The sequence below is a fragment of the Physella acuta genome, unplaced genomic scaffold (assembly GCF_028476545.2).
Source record: "Physella acuta isolate Inbredline_101_S28 unplaced genomic scaffold, ASM2847654v3 ptg001447l, whole genome shotgun sequence".
In the NCBI taxonomy this organism is placed as follows: domain Eukaryota; kingdom Metazoa; phylum Mollusca; class Gastropoda; family Physidae; genus Physella; species Physella acuta.
The window spans coordinates 340,001-353,379 of NW_026732962.1; the positions used below are offsets into that span (position 1 = coordinate 340,001).

Sequence of the window (13,379 nt, forward strand, 5' to 3'; positions counted from 1 at the left end):
CGGCTCTTTGTTGAAAATAATATGCTGAATGTTTCAAATAAATAAACTAAATTTTATTTTAAAAAGTAAAATAAAAATAAAGACTTAATCGAATGTAGAAACACGTTTTTAACTATGCAATAGGAAAAGTGTTCATGGTTGTGACAAGAACTAAAAAAAAACAATGACGTACGCCATGATAGAAACAATTTGATTGGTTAAACTAACACAAATTACTCTACAAAACAACATAACTACCATTTAACCGTCCGGTTTTTACGGATTCTTTTAAGTCTATTAATCACTTTATGATTATTTACCTTAAGTGTTTCATCAGCTGTGGTTATGACCCTGTCTGTGGAAAAAGCTAAACACTTGCCTGCAATTAGAAATGTGATCGTAAATATTTATATAAACCTCATACACACATTAGAACATAGCCATATGTATGTTCTTAATCAGTGAACAGTACAGGTAAACAATACTACACATAGCCAGTATTGTAAAAGCACCTATGTTTATCTTTATTTTCAGTGATAATTTCAGTGATAATAAAGTTTAACGATAATTTATCTTAAAAGCTGATTTATTTTTAGCAACATCTAAAATAAAAAACAAAAAAAAAGATTAACTTTGGGTGATATTTCATATTATGGATATTCCTTAAAGGCTTTGATATAGCAGGCTCAGTACGTTTCGTATGTGTTTTTGTGTGTGTAAGTGTGTGTGTGTGTGGCTCGCAAATCTAGAAATATTAATTTAACCCACTTCCCCTTGTCCGACTGAGCTAACATTCAACACAATTGTAGATCTTGGATTACAATGCGTACATATCGAAATTTCAATCCTAACTAAATTGACAATTAGTCATTAAAAATCAATTTTAAAAAATTATTATATTCAATTATAAATAGGAGATTCTTGTTAACCCATGTGACACAACTGACTTTGATGAAACATAGTAATAGTAAGCATCACATTAAAAAAAGATTCCTATTAGATCCGTTAAGGCAAATGGAGTCGAGTTTATGTTTGTTGACCTCGGCATATACATTGATAATATGGTCACCGCTGTAACCAGCCACCTTTACTTTCCATAACGGGAGTTAGGTACCCTTCAGAGTTGGGTGAACCCAGGGACTTTCCATTAACTTGAACCCGGATTCAACGTCAAAACTATCGGGTTAGCTGTCTAGCGCTCCACCGCTAGGCCACATCGTCCCACAAACATCTAATGAACAAGATGGAAAGTTAAACTGTGGAAACTTGTACTGATATGATCTTTGATTGGTAGCTATAGGGCCGGTAAGTAGGTCACCAACCAGTTCTATGGCTCATGCAGGTCTTATTGAGCCATAGAACTGGTTGATGTCCTACTTACCAGCCCTATATTCAGCAGGTGCGGCTTCAACAGGGGGTGTAAAAATGCTATCCATTGTGCGAAAGGGGAGCCTCTACTAGCCCTAGTGAGGTTTACATGTGTTAAATCTTTTGAAAATGAGTTATTTAGATAATTAAAGAGGACAATTAAGGTCAGACACCACACATGTTTCGACAATTTAAAACTTTTTCTACTAGTATGGTTTAACACCAATTCTGATAATAACACCATTTAGCTATTTAACCTGAACGTTTCCAACCTCTACAGCCAACGGTAATCTGTTTACTGCGATGTGAAACATGGTACCCCCCCCCCATCAAATTTTCACACTACTATGCGGACAGCGGCTATCTTCGTTTGTTAGCGCAATTTCCATTCTGGAGAATTGCGTTTATTAACTCGTCATTTCTGGGAATGGATGGATGGATGAATGTGTGTCCGCAGCTTTAAGTCGTATCTCCTCCTCAACGAAGCAATATCGATGACTAGTTACAAAAACAATTATGTTAAGCAAGTTACGAGGATAAACATAGGCCATAAAAATTCCGGGTTTCTTTCATGGATTTCCCGGAAAAGCCAAAAAACCTCGAAAAAATTCAGTTTTTGGCCCATGTCTTGGCAACCAGACCACTTAGCTACTTGAAACATGTACCAATCGATTCCTGCCATAATTTAGAACAATATTGCCGAAGAAAGTTTTCAAAAATATCCTTTCGTTTGGTCACACAACATTTTTTGAATTAATTAAAATTTGTACCGAATTAGTAGGCATTTTATGCAACCACACCACACGCGTCATCACGTTCAATATCTGCGCCATCACGTTCAATTGCTGCGACATCACGTTCGGTAGCTAGGCACGCAATGGTTTTTAGTCATGTTACTCTATAGACTGGAAAAGTGGTTCCAAAAGTGGTTCCACTTTTTGTTGCCAGAAAGCATATTTTGAACCAAAATTGAATATTTTATAACATTTGTGAAAGAAGTACAAAGTCACTTCCGGTTTTACTAAGGCTAGACATATTTTAAACACATAATTACTAATAACATAATAGTAATTTACCAAACATTTTTATTTTTATTTGGATTAGTATAGTCAGGGTGTTGTGGTGCAAGGGGATGTTATATTATTTAATATAAATAAACTACTAGGCTATATTCCATTGTAATAATAAGTAAAGCGTAATTAATATCACCATTTTAATATAGGCCTAATCAATCTAGATCGACCTCTGACTATGGGGTCATCTATTAACGATGTCACAACGATGCCAGACCTCCCCCTTCCCCAAAAAAGTAAACCTAACCCCCCCCCCCTCCCCCCCCTCCCCCCCCCATTGCAGCGATTTTCATAAAATAATTAGACCTATGGGCTTTTCCAACATTCAATGTAGGCCTATTGATGAATTATTTTATAAAAATTTATAAAATAACTTTTAATAATGCAAATAAAGGCTTAAATTCAGTTTCTTAACATGAGTGTTTGTTGAACATGGAAAAGTGTCATTTTACTTTCTGAACCCCCTCCCACCCTTGACACGAAGGTCCAAATCTCCCCCACCACCTTAAAGTCTGATGGACGACCACTACAGCATTTTGCTATTATTTATAGGATATTCATTAATTAGTCATACAAACCCAATTACATTTGTTGCTGTGATGGTGTCTCTGTCATTACAATTATTAAATAGTTTATCTTAACATTTCCCCTAACCTCATTTGCTCTAGCTGCCTATCCTTATTGTATAGAAAACATCTTTTCCTCAAATATCTGGAATGCATCTGATCAGCAACAATCTTTTTCTTTTGTAATATATAAACAATTACAAAATGTTCATAAACTTGCACAGCCAATAACAACACATTACCAGGAAACAGGCAGTGATTATAGTTTGTTGTATTTGTGGTTGATGGTTAGTTATCAGCCATGCTTCACTAAACGTGGTCTACATTTATATGCTGGTATGGGTAGAATTGACAAAAAACCATATTCTTGATCCTTCCCATATCATCATTATTTTTTACATCTATGATAGATATATGCAAATGTAAGACTTAGATTGGGACTACATATTTGTGAACACATTTGCTAAAGCAAAAGTTCTTGAGTTGAAATTTTAATCCTTTAGGTTGTCTCTGATTCAAATTCAAAGCAGCTTATAGACAGTAAAACTTAGTAAAAGCTGTTTGACATTTTGCTGCCCATACAATTTATTAATATGGAGAGGCAACTTAACTAGGTGAAATCTACTTCAGCACCATATTCTTAAAAACTAGGTAGCGATAATTAGTTTCCGCTTACACCAGCACACACAACCAGTGCTGAAAAAAAACAAACATAACAAAGTTAATGATTTTCTTTTTTTTAATTACCATATTTATTCAGAACTAACATAATAAAAAATAGTTGTTCAATATGAACAAGTTTTCTTGGGTCCAACATGTATCCTTGGATCAGTTTTTAAATTGAGCTTCATCTTGACTTTTGTCTTCTCTGTATACAGTTGTATAATCCACAGTATCTAAAAAAAAACATAAATAAATGTCATCAACTGTTATATTAAACTCATTATGTTTACATACTTTCAACTCTTAATGTTATAAATAAAAATATTTATCTGTCTTATATAGATCATAAAGCAATGATGTGTATTTATGTATTGGATTGTATGGGCTATCTAACCATTACCACTCATTAAAAATATAGGTCTAATAGTTTACTTTTAATATTTTAATGTAAGGAGTTTGTCATTAAATACAATAGGCCTTCAAAAGAGTCCAAAAGTCATGTATATATTGTTAAAAAAAAAGAAAAAGGTATCAATAAAGATCTACTACTTAATGTTTAGCCACCTCAGGAATTAGTTGAAAATTGATATTCAAACTAGGCTGCTATAACTATCATTAATTCATACACATACTAGAATAAATATTAGGATAATTATATTAATTTGATTAGTAAGTTAATCCATCTATGACAATTGACACCTTTTGGCTTTATCAACTATTCTGCATTTTAAGTTCTAAAGATCATATATTAAGTTAATTAAGTAGAACTAAAATAAGACAGCTCTTTACTAGTAAGCATGCTCTTCTATTCAGTAATTTTTACTATTATTATTAGACGCCTAAAATTACTGTTAGACTTACTAATCTAGATTAAACTTAAATTTTGGATATTATTTAATGTACTAGTCTGTAGCCTTTTATTTAGGCTACATGCAATTTTTACATTTTAAAATTGTAGCCTTATTAAGCCTAGTTAACTTTGTTTAACTTACATACCAATACTATATACCTACCCTATCACAGGCCTACTAGACTATTACTAAGCTACTACATCTAAATCTACAGTCTAGGTAGGCCTACTGAAACTAAAAGTAATATGACAACTGTAAAAATGAAGCATACTTTATTTTTACAATACTATTTTAAGCCTATAGACCTACTGCTATTAAATATGAATCTATTAGTTATTTGACTAACATAAGTCATCATAAGTCTAATTAGTAATTACCTCTAACTAGGCCCTAATCATAATAACAATGTAATTGAAGTATTAGGACTGTCATCTGCCTAAATTATCCAAAATAAAATGTATTTTGTACAGATGTAGTAATTTAGTAAGTAGGCTATTAACTATTACATAGCGAGGCTCACTAAATCTTAATTTTAATTTTTTATTTTTTTAACCAATACCAATAAAAGCTAGAGATATTTTTCTAACTAACTAGGCACTACATTTGATGATTTTAGCTCATTATGAACTAAAATACATGATTTTAATTATTGGTGCCATACAGCTTAGCTGTGAAAGATTTTTCCATGACAACCAGTCTGAGATCTGATTCCTAAAGTTGACCTGAAAACTACCTAGGAGGTTCGTAAGGATCATGTGTGGGGAGGGGGAAGTGGAGGTATGCTGCAATAAAACGAAATCGAAAGGATACTCGTAACTTGGTTATGTAATCTATTTACTATATTTTTAGCAAACGCCAAATGAATGAACCAAAAATAATCACGTATAAATGTTTAAAAATATATAGATCTAAACTTTTTAAAGGTATTCATTTTCACGTTTTATTCAGTCTTGATTAATCAGTGTAAATAGGAATGTTTAATTAGGACAATTATGCATAATAATACATAGATCTAGATTGAGTTAACGGCGGAATCTAACCCTCCTCCCTTATCCAGCATGGAAGCTTTGTCTAGGCTGAGTTTTAAATATTAAAAAAAAGTATATAGGCATAATAAAATATGTTTTTATTTTTAAAACTGTCGTTGCATTAAATTTCATCACATGTGAGCGAGAAATGCATTCCAAACATCGCCACTCATAGGCTGTGCGTAGTGACGGCTCGCTCGCGTTGTTTTGTCAACGAGAGAAACATCGCCCGTCCGAAGCTAGATCCATGTGGAGTTTTAATACTTAAATTTGTATCTAGAGCTGGTGTGTAGATCTAGATAGATCTATTTAAAGATTGTTAGGCTACGCCTATCACATTAACGTTGATCACTTGTGAGTGAAAAATTATGCAAATTCGTCACGAGCCCGCTTGCGTTCTTTCGTCACGCGAGCGTGTGCGCAAGTCCCTGTACTGTGTCAACTAGATCTAGATCTAAGAATGCAAACTTTTGTTTATGCAGGCTGTCCTCTAATATGATTATTATAATTTATTAGCCTAGCCCTTCTGGATCTAAATCATAATAATCAATTATATAAAAATGAAAGCAAATGAAAATAATATTAACTATAATTCGATCTAGTAGTAATTAGTAATAATAAAATCAAGTAAATAATTTAGCACCTAGACTTTTTCGAGATCGCGTTTCACCACGAGATCACGGGTTTACGGGCTTTTACAGAAATACCAACTAATTCCTATCTTCCCGTGTTCAGATCGAAATACTTAATTAATTTGTCCAGCAATGTAAAAATCAAAATTGGAAAATATTCAATTAACGCTCGCCAACACAAACGTAGTAAAGAGTCGATAGAGCCACCTAGGCGAACGTCTGCCGCCAAATAGCGGTCACGTGGGTTATGGAATTTTTACTTCTGGTGGTGACCGTTTTGGAGAATTTAAAAAAAAAATAGCGCATGTAATATTCGATTTATTTTTACACAGACTGTTAAATCTAATATTGATGTACTTTCGGTTTCCGATCTACATCGTAGTTGCTAATATTTAAAAAGATCTACGAATGTTTGTCGGCACCACTTTTTGAGCTTCGGTCTTCATTATCCAAAGCAATTTATAGCGTTTCTCTGGCATATTTAGCACTGCCAACTATAGTTTGTTTACATTATGTGAAAAAACCGCAATTTTTCACGAGGTAAACATTTTAAAAACGAATTCCTATAAAGTCACTTGGGCAGACAAGAAAAATGTCCGAAACTAAGCGTCCGGTTTAGGACGCCATGTTGTTGTTACAGAGGCGTAGCGACCCTTCCCGGCGCCCGGGGACAAACTTTTCGATTAGCACCCCCCCCCCCTCGAGATTTTGATTTGCACCCCCCCCCTCGAGATTTTAATTTGCACCCCCCTCAAACTTTCAATTTGCACCCCCCTCAACCTTTCAATTTATTTTTCCAACCCATTTTGGCGCCCCCTAAGCTCGGCGCCCGGGGACATGTGTCCCCCCCCCCCCGCCCCCCCCCCCTCGCTACGCTACTGTGTTGTTAGCAACCAGAGACGCTTTCAAGTTAGTTATCCTTGCTATAATAAGTATGCATCAAATACTCTCACCAATACCAATCTGAAGGGTAGATCGATGTGTTTCGCGGGCTTTTATAGCCTTGTAAGATACCTATCATCACATGGCCAGGTAAAAGATCACTAATGATTCTCAATTAGCCTAATTACGCATGAAATCAAGGCCAAATTGTGAGCCCATTTGAAATAATATACAACCCTTTTAGCGTCTATTGCGCATACTTCCGTACAGCATCCATCACAATAGCGATGACGTCACAGTTAAAAATTACGTGCTTTCAGTGACCTTTTTTGGGCGCCGATTTCTTAAAATGGTTATAAAATAATTACAATATTTTTTCACTAAACGATCAGTCTAATAATAGCCTACCGAACAGTGCCATTTGGACACATAACAGACCATTATTTAAAGTTTTTAAACAACTCAAACTATACCCATGTTTACGTTTGACCTACATTGTCGGAAGCAAATTTTAATTTTTTTTCTGGCAAAAATAGCTTTGTCATCTTCAGATAGCTTAAAATACGCAAAAAAAACCGCCATTTTTCGCGTGATAATTATTTTTAATGTTAATGTTAAGGTGGTCTCTCGAACAAAGCTGAAAAAATTGCCCAATCGTAGGCCAAGGTGTGGTAGCCATGTTCTGGTTAGCAACCAAGGACGCTTTCGAGTTAGTGAGCCTCTCTATATTACAATTAAATTAAATAAAGAAATTATTGGCCTACTAAATAATTGATTCACTAATGTTATGATTTTGCAATTCTGATGTTGTGTGTATTATAATATACCTAGTAACTGTATAGAGTAACTATACTTACTAATACTACTAGTAACTACTACTAAAGTAAATATATTTTAACAAGTATTTTAACTAATTAGACTAATCATTTATTAGACTAGGTGTATGTAGTGCCCTACTAACTAATTACTAAGATTAACCATTTACTATGACTAGTCTCTAAAACTAGTCTATACTAGCTACACATTTATAATATAAACTATGGGCTTAATTTATTTAACTTATCTATTATTACTATTAAATTAAAATACTTGACTTATTTAATATAGATTTTTATAAAATATATAATATTATATAACTTCTAGATCTAGACTAGAATAGATCTCTACTACTTGACTTATACTTAATAGATATACTGACATACAATATAATATATATTAATATAAAGTTACTTAACTAACTATAAAAAGATCTATTCTATAGAATATAGATCTAGTTAGTATTAGTATTATTGAAATATTGAGTATTAAGTATTAACTTTATAAATTAGAATAGATCTACATCTAGTATTTTTATATTTAATAAATAATTAAACATATTAAAAAGCTGTAACATACTAGAAAAGCTAGATCTACTACTAGACTAGACTAGATCTAGACTAGATGCCTATATAGTATATAATATATATTATAATTATAAAGTATATGGATCTAGATTTTCTAGATCTAGATCTAGTCTAAAGAATATATAATATAGAGTCTAGATCTAGAATCTAGATTTATTTCATAGATCTATACTATACTTAATACTAGATTAACTATATTCTAGATCTAGATCTAGATTCTAGACTAGATCTAGAATAGATCTAGAAATCTAGATTCTAGATCTAGATCTAGATCTAGATAATTGATAATAAATTAATATAATACATTCTCTAGATCTAGACTAGATCTAGATATCTAGAATAGATCTCAATAGTTCAATAGACTCCTTCTAGAATCTAGTACTAGATTCTCGATATAAATCTATCTAGTCTAGATAATCTAGATCTAGATCTAGATCTAGCTCTAGCTTACTGCTAGGAGCACTCACAGTGAAGTGAGTAGTCGAGTCACAGGACTAAAAACTAAAAAAATAATGAAACGTGCGTTAAAAACATTCTACAAAAACATTGGTAACAATTAATAAGAATAGCGTTAGATATTAGTAATCTGAGCATAACAGTCATAAAAAAATAAGCCAACTATAATGAAAGGGGATACAAACGAATTTTTAAAGCCTGAATCGAACTGAAAATATTCCCTTGTTCGCCATTTTGTTTCCTTGGATCACCTTGTCGGTATTTATCATGGACAATAAATGTTATGACTTCCATCGTTTTACTCTCCCTGGCCAGTTCAGTTCAGTTCAAGGTGGGGTTGAGGGCGGTTTTATTAAATATTTAAATTTATACAATAATTCAAAATCATTTTCAACGGCTTATGTTCAACACAAAAATCTGAAAAGGAGTGTAATCGATGGTTCCTTATCGACTTTAATTTTTAAAATTGTAGCTATAATTTTATCGCTTGCCATATTTTTAAAAATAATTTTAAAACAATTTAGTATGATTACATAGACTTTTCCAGTATATTGTAAATAAAACATGTAAAATACTGAAAAAAAAATTAATACAATTTTTTTTTAATAACTAACCAATGGTTTTACTAACCCTGCTCTTGATTTGCGCTACGACAGAGCTATTTTTAGATAACATAAGGAAATTGCGCTAAAATTGTCACTAGACTTTTTTTAATTACTTGTTTACTTCATTCGCGTATACTCTTCTATTTGTTGTTTTAAAGTTATACAACAACATTGAGTTTTAATTGAAACTTTGCCTAGAAATGCACTGTTGATTATCACTGGAACACTGTTAAATACTGTTTCGTACGCTTTATACTAAGCTGAAACGATGCGTCATGGACATGTCTGTCATTTTGAAGAATGTGCTGTCCATCCCCTTTATCCCCCTCATCCCCTTCTCGCCATTCAACCAACGGCCAGTTTATAAGCGTGTTGTGATATGCTGTGATAGGCTTGAACGCGTTCATCAGGCTTTACACCGGACTGTTTACGACACATGTTTTAATGTGTATGCCCATCTCTCCGTATAGGGTTTGCTAGCAATGAAAGTAAATACTAGATGGGATAGCTGACAAGCATACACTTAGGCCCAGTACTTGACCCTATCTACACAGATGTGTTATTTATGGTTGAATTAACATTGATAATCTATGGCTCATCGGTTCCTCACGCACTATCCAGCGGTGGGGTGGGGTGGAGGGGCGTGTCTAGCCTCAAGCGTTGTACCCAGTGTTGTGTAGTAGGCTATTATCATAAGGCAATAAACTTTTGTAAGCTACAATTTAAGAAGGGATAGACATTGTTTTGAAGTGAGAAGACCGGCTAACAAACAAAACTTAATCTGGTTTGATGATAGTTGTTCTGTGAAAAACAATCGAATGACAGGATGTGTTACGTGTAACACATAATAGTCAATAATTCATTACCTGTTGTATACATATTTTCTGCTTACACAGAAGAATCTATCTAAAACTTGCAACAAAAATCAACGCGTATTGTATTAGCCAAATGGTTCTTCCACATATAAAAAGAAGTCCTTTTCTGTTTTCTGTAAGAGGACACGCACAGTGCCTTTTCCGGCTTTCTTTTCACGTTTTCTCAACTTTGCATTTTTACTCAAAATTCAACATTCAAATCACTATGGCTTTATAACCCTGTATCATACAAGACTGAAACATTCCACCTGCTTTTAGCATTATACGATCCACAAAACTGCATTTGTACATTATGTTTACTACAATACTTTAGAAAATATTGATATTTATGTGGCAACACCCATAATTTTTGTCTATAGTTTAACAACTTTAAACATGAATTTATTAAACACCAAGAAATGTGTTGAATAAAAGCAAAATTATATCCGTGGAGCCTATACTTAAAACTCACATTCGACATGCTGTGAAATAAGTTTTTTTTTGTATTCTGCAATAGATGTTAATCATTTCAAGTTTTGATTGATTTAATCCTAGAAATGAGGTATACCGTTTTTTTTTTAAACATGCTGTTCGAATTGTCGATCCCTCCTGTGGAAACTTGTGTGTTTATACATATGATACTAATACATCTTCAATCCTAGCGTTCGACAAAAAAAAACATACAATAGACGGAAAATAAGCGGAAACAATTAAGTAAAATAGCCTACTTTTAAAATTTTGATTGGTAGTGTGTCAAGTAAAGTAGTTCTTTAGTTTAGTATAAGATCAAGGCTTATGTAGACTTTCATTAACGTAAGTTAGGTATTCATCGGAGCTGGGTCGATTCACTATTGATATGATCCTGGATTCGATCTCTTGAATTTTTTTGTGTAGGCAAACGAGCGTTCTATCGCTAGGCCTCGTCGTCCTCAGGGATCATACACACATACACACACAAACCTCTTAAATATTAAACCTACAAATTGTATATAAAACAAATTGTATATATCGACTTACTTGCAATGTTATTTGGGCAGGTAACATATTTTATCCCATGTTGGTCATTTTCAAAGTCAGTGAGATTTCCCGAAGCTTTGTAGAGCTCACAGAAGTCGGTTCCCAAATAACTAAATCCTTGACAAAACGGATCAGCGGCACATTTGTCAAAGCATTCCTGTGGATACAAGACAGTAACAATTTATTTACAAACTGGCCGTCCCAGCCAGAATTTGCACTGTCTTTGTGAAAAATCAATCTGTTAAGCACAGTGACTTGTGCGTTCATTAAGCAGTATATACCTGGGGCTGCCAGGGTCTTGGGAATATATTAAATTTCTCTTCTTTATGAAAACAACGATATTTGATAACATATGTATCTATCTATCAATTATATCTATATAATATATATATATATTATATATAAGATGACCATTTTTTTTCAAAACTTATTAAACTGAAAGCAATGCTTAAGTTCAATATACATTACCTTTTTTGTAATATTTGAAATAACTTCTGTTTCATAACTATCATACGATGCACATATACCTTAAATAAAAAAAAAATGTTGATTTATTTTAACGTTAGTTGTTATGGTCCGAAAACAATTTTTTACATGAATGAGAATGTTTGTATATTCCCGACAACAAAGCGGTGACAAAGCTTGATTTATAATAATGTTATTATTCTGTCTGTCTGTCTACATCACTTATTCCCTGCCTGCACGCCTGTCCGTTTTTCCGTTCATACGTCCGTCCGTCTATCTGTCTGTCCGTATGTTTCTTAAAATATTACTACCAAGATCTCGCAACACAATTTGCATACAACGAGAACAGCAACAGAACTATCTACACGGCAAACAGGGATAACCTTGTCAATTTAGTATATAGTCAATAACATTTGTGCATTTCCTAGCATAAGTATCAGTTGGGCGTTTATCCAGATGTGAAATCAAATTAAATTCGTATTGGTAAAATTTCTCTAAAGTCAAACACTTACTAGCCCACACGTCAAGAGTTCGGATCTTGATCTATATACTCATCATAATATCCAAACATTTTGATGAAACAAGTGCCTGGCGATATTGGTGAGAGAACTGTTCGTTTTTTAAACCCTTTTTACAGCCCGAATTGCTAACTAGTAGGGGGTTTGACCACAGCGGAGCTTTAACCATAGGGGCTTTGACCATAGGGGCTTTGTCCACAGCGGAGCTTTGGCCACAGCGGAGCTTTGACCACAGAGTAGGGTTAACCACAATATATAAATTCTAAAATATAAATTATAAACTGCTATTTGATGTAAATTTATTATACAATGCATACGATTTTATACATGTTTTACGAGAGTCCATTTACAAAAATTAACATGTACTAAGCAAAAAGTCAATAACGATATTTAAGTCTCCACATATGGCTGGTGCCCAATCTCTTCAAACACTAAAAATTAAGAACGAAGAAGAAAACCTAAATTTTTGAAATTATTTTAGTGAGTAACACAGAACCTCTTTCTTGCAACGTAGCATTGTCTGTGATGTTGGGTAGCTGTTATTGTGTTGTTACGAATCTCATCACAAAGATTGAAGTTTTTTTGACATTTGTTACTGTCTTAAAGTTTGTGCATAGAAATATATTTAAAATATGTATTCTCAAAAATGTTTTTAATTAAAGCATGGTATATGTTTGACTAATGGGCAATCTAACTTACTAAATTGGTTTACAAAAACGATAGTAGACTATAGCTACTATTTCTCTTATTAACCCCCCCCCCCCCCCATCTTCAATTTAGGTCCCACCCAATAACATACAGCAATACTTACTAGAGCACGTTGCGTTGTCTGTGTTCAGAGTAAAGAGAGGCTCGCAGGAACACGAGTAGCTGCCATTTGTGTTGGTACAAATCTGATCACAAGGGCTTGGTGTTTGTTGGCATTCGTTGATATCTTAAAATGTGTCCTTAGAGTTAGTTTTAATAGTTTGCACTCCAAAATGTATCAAATCCAATAAAGGTCTTATTTAAGCAATTAG

The 13,379-nt window shown here is 33.4% G+C and overlaps 1 long non-coding RNA gene across 1 annotated transcript in view; it reads right to left on the reverse strand.

The window, feature by feature from the left end:
- The window catches only part of LOC131927917 (uncharacterized), a 14,938-nt gene extending 1,672 nt beyond the window's left edge, over positions 1-13,266 (reverse strand). The window contains exons 1-4 of the long non-coding RNA XR_009383715.1: positions 13,172-13,266; positions 11,846-11,904; positions 11,378-11,534; positions 300-358 (exon numbers count right to left, since the gene is read on the reverse strand). This is a non-coding gene — a long non-coding RNA (uncharacterized LOC131927917). The remainder of the gene's footprint in view (positions 1-299; positions 359-11,377; positions 11,535-11,845; positions 11,905-13,171) is intronic.
- Positions 13,267-13,379: the final 113 nt, after the last annotated feature.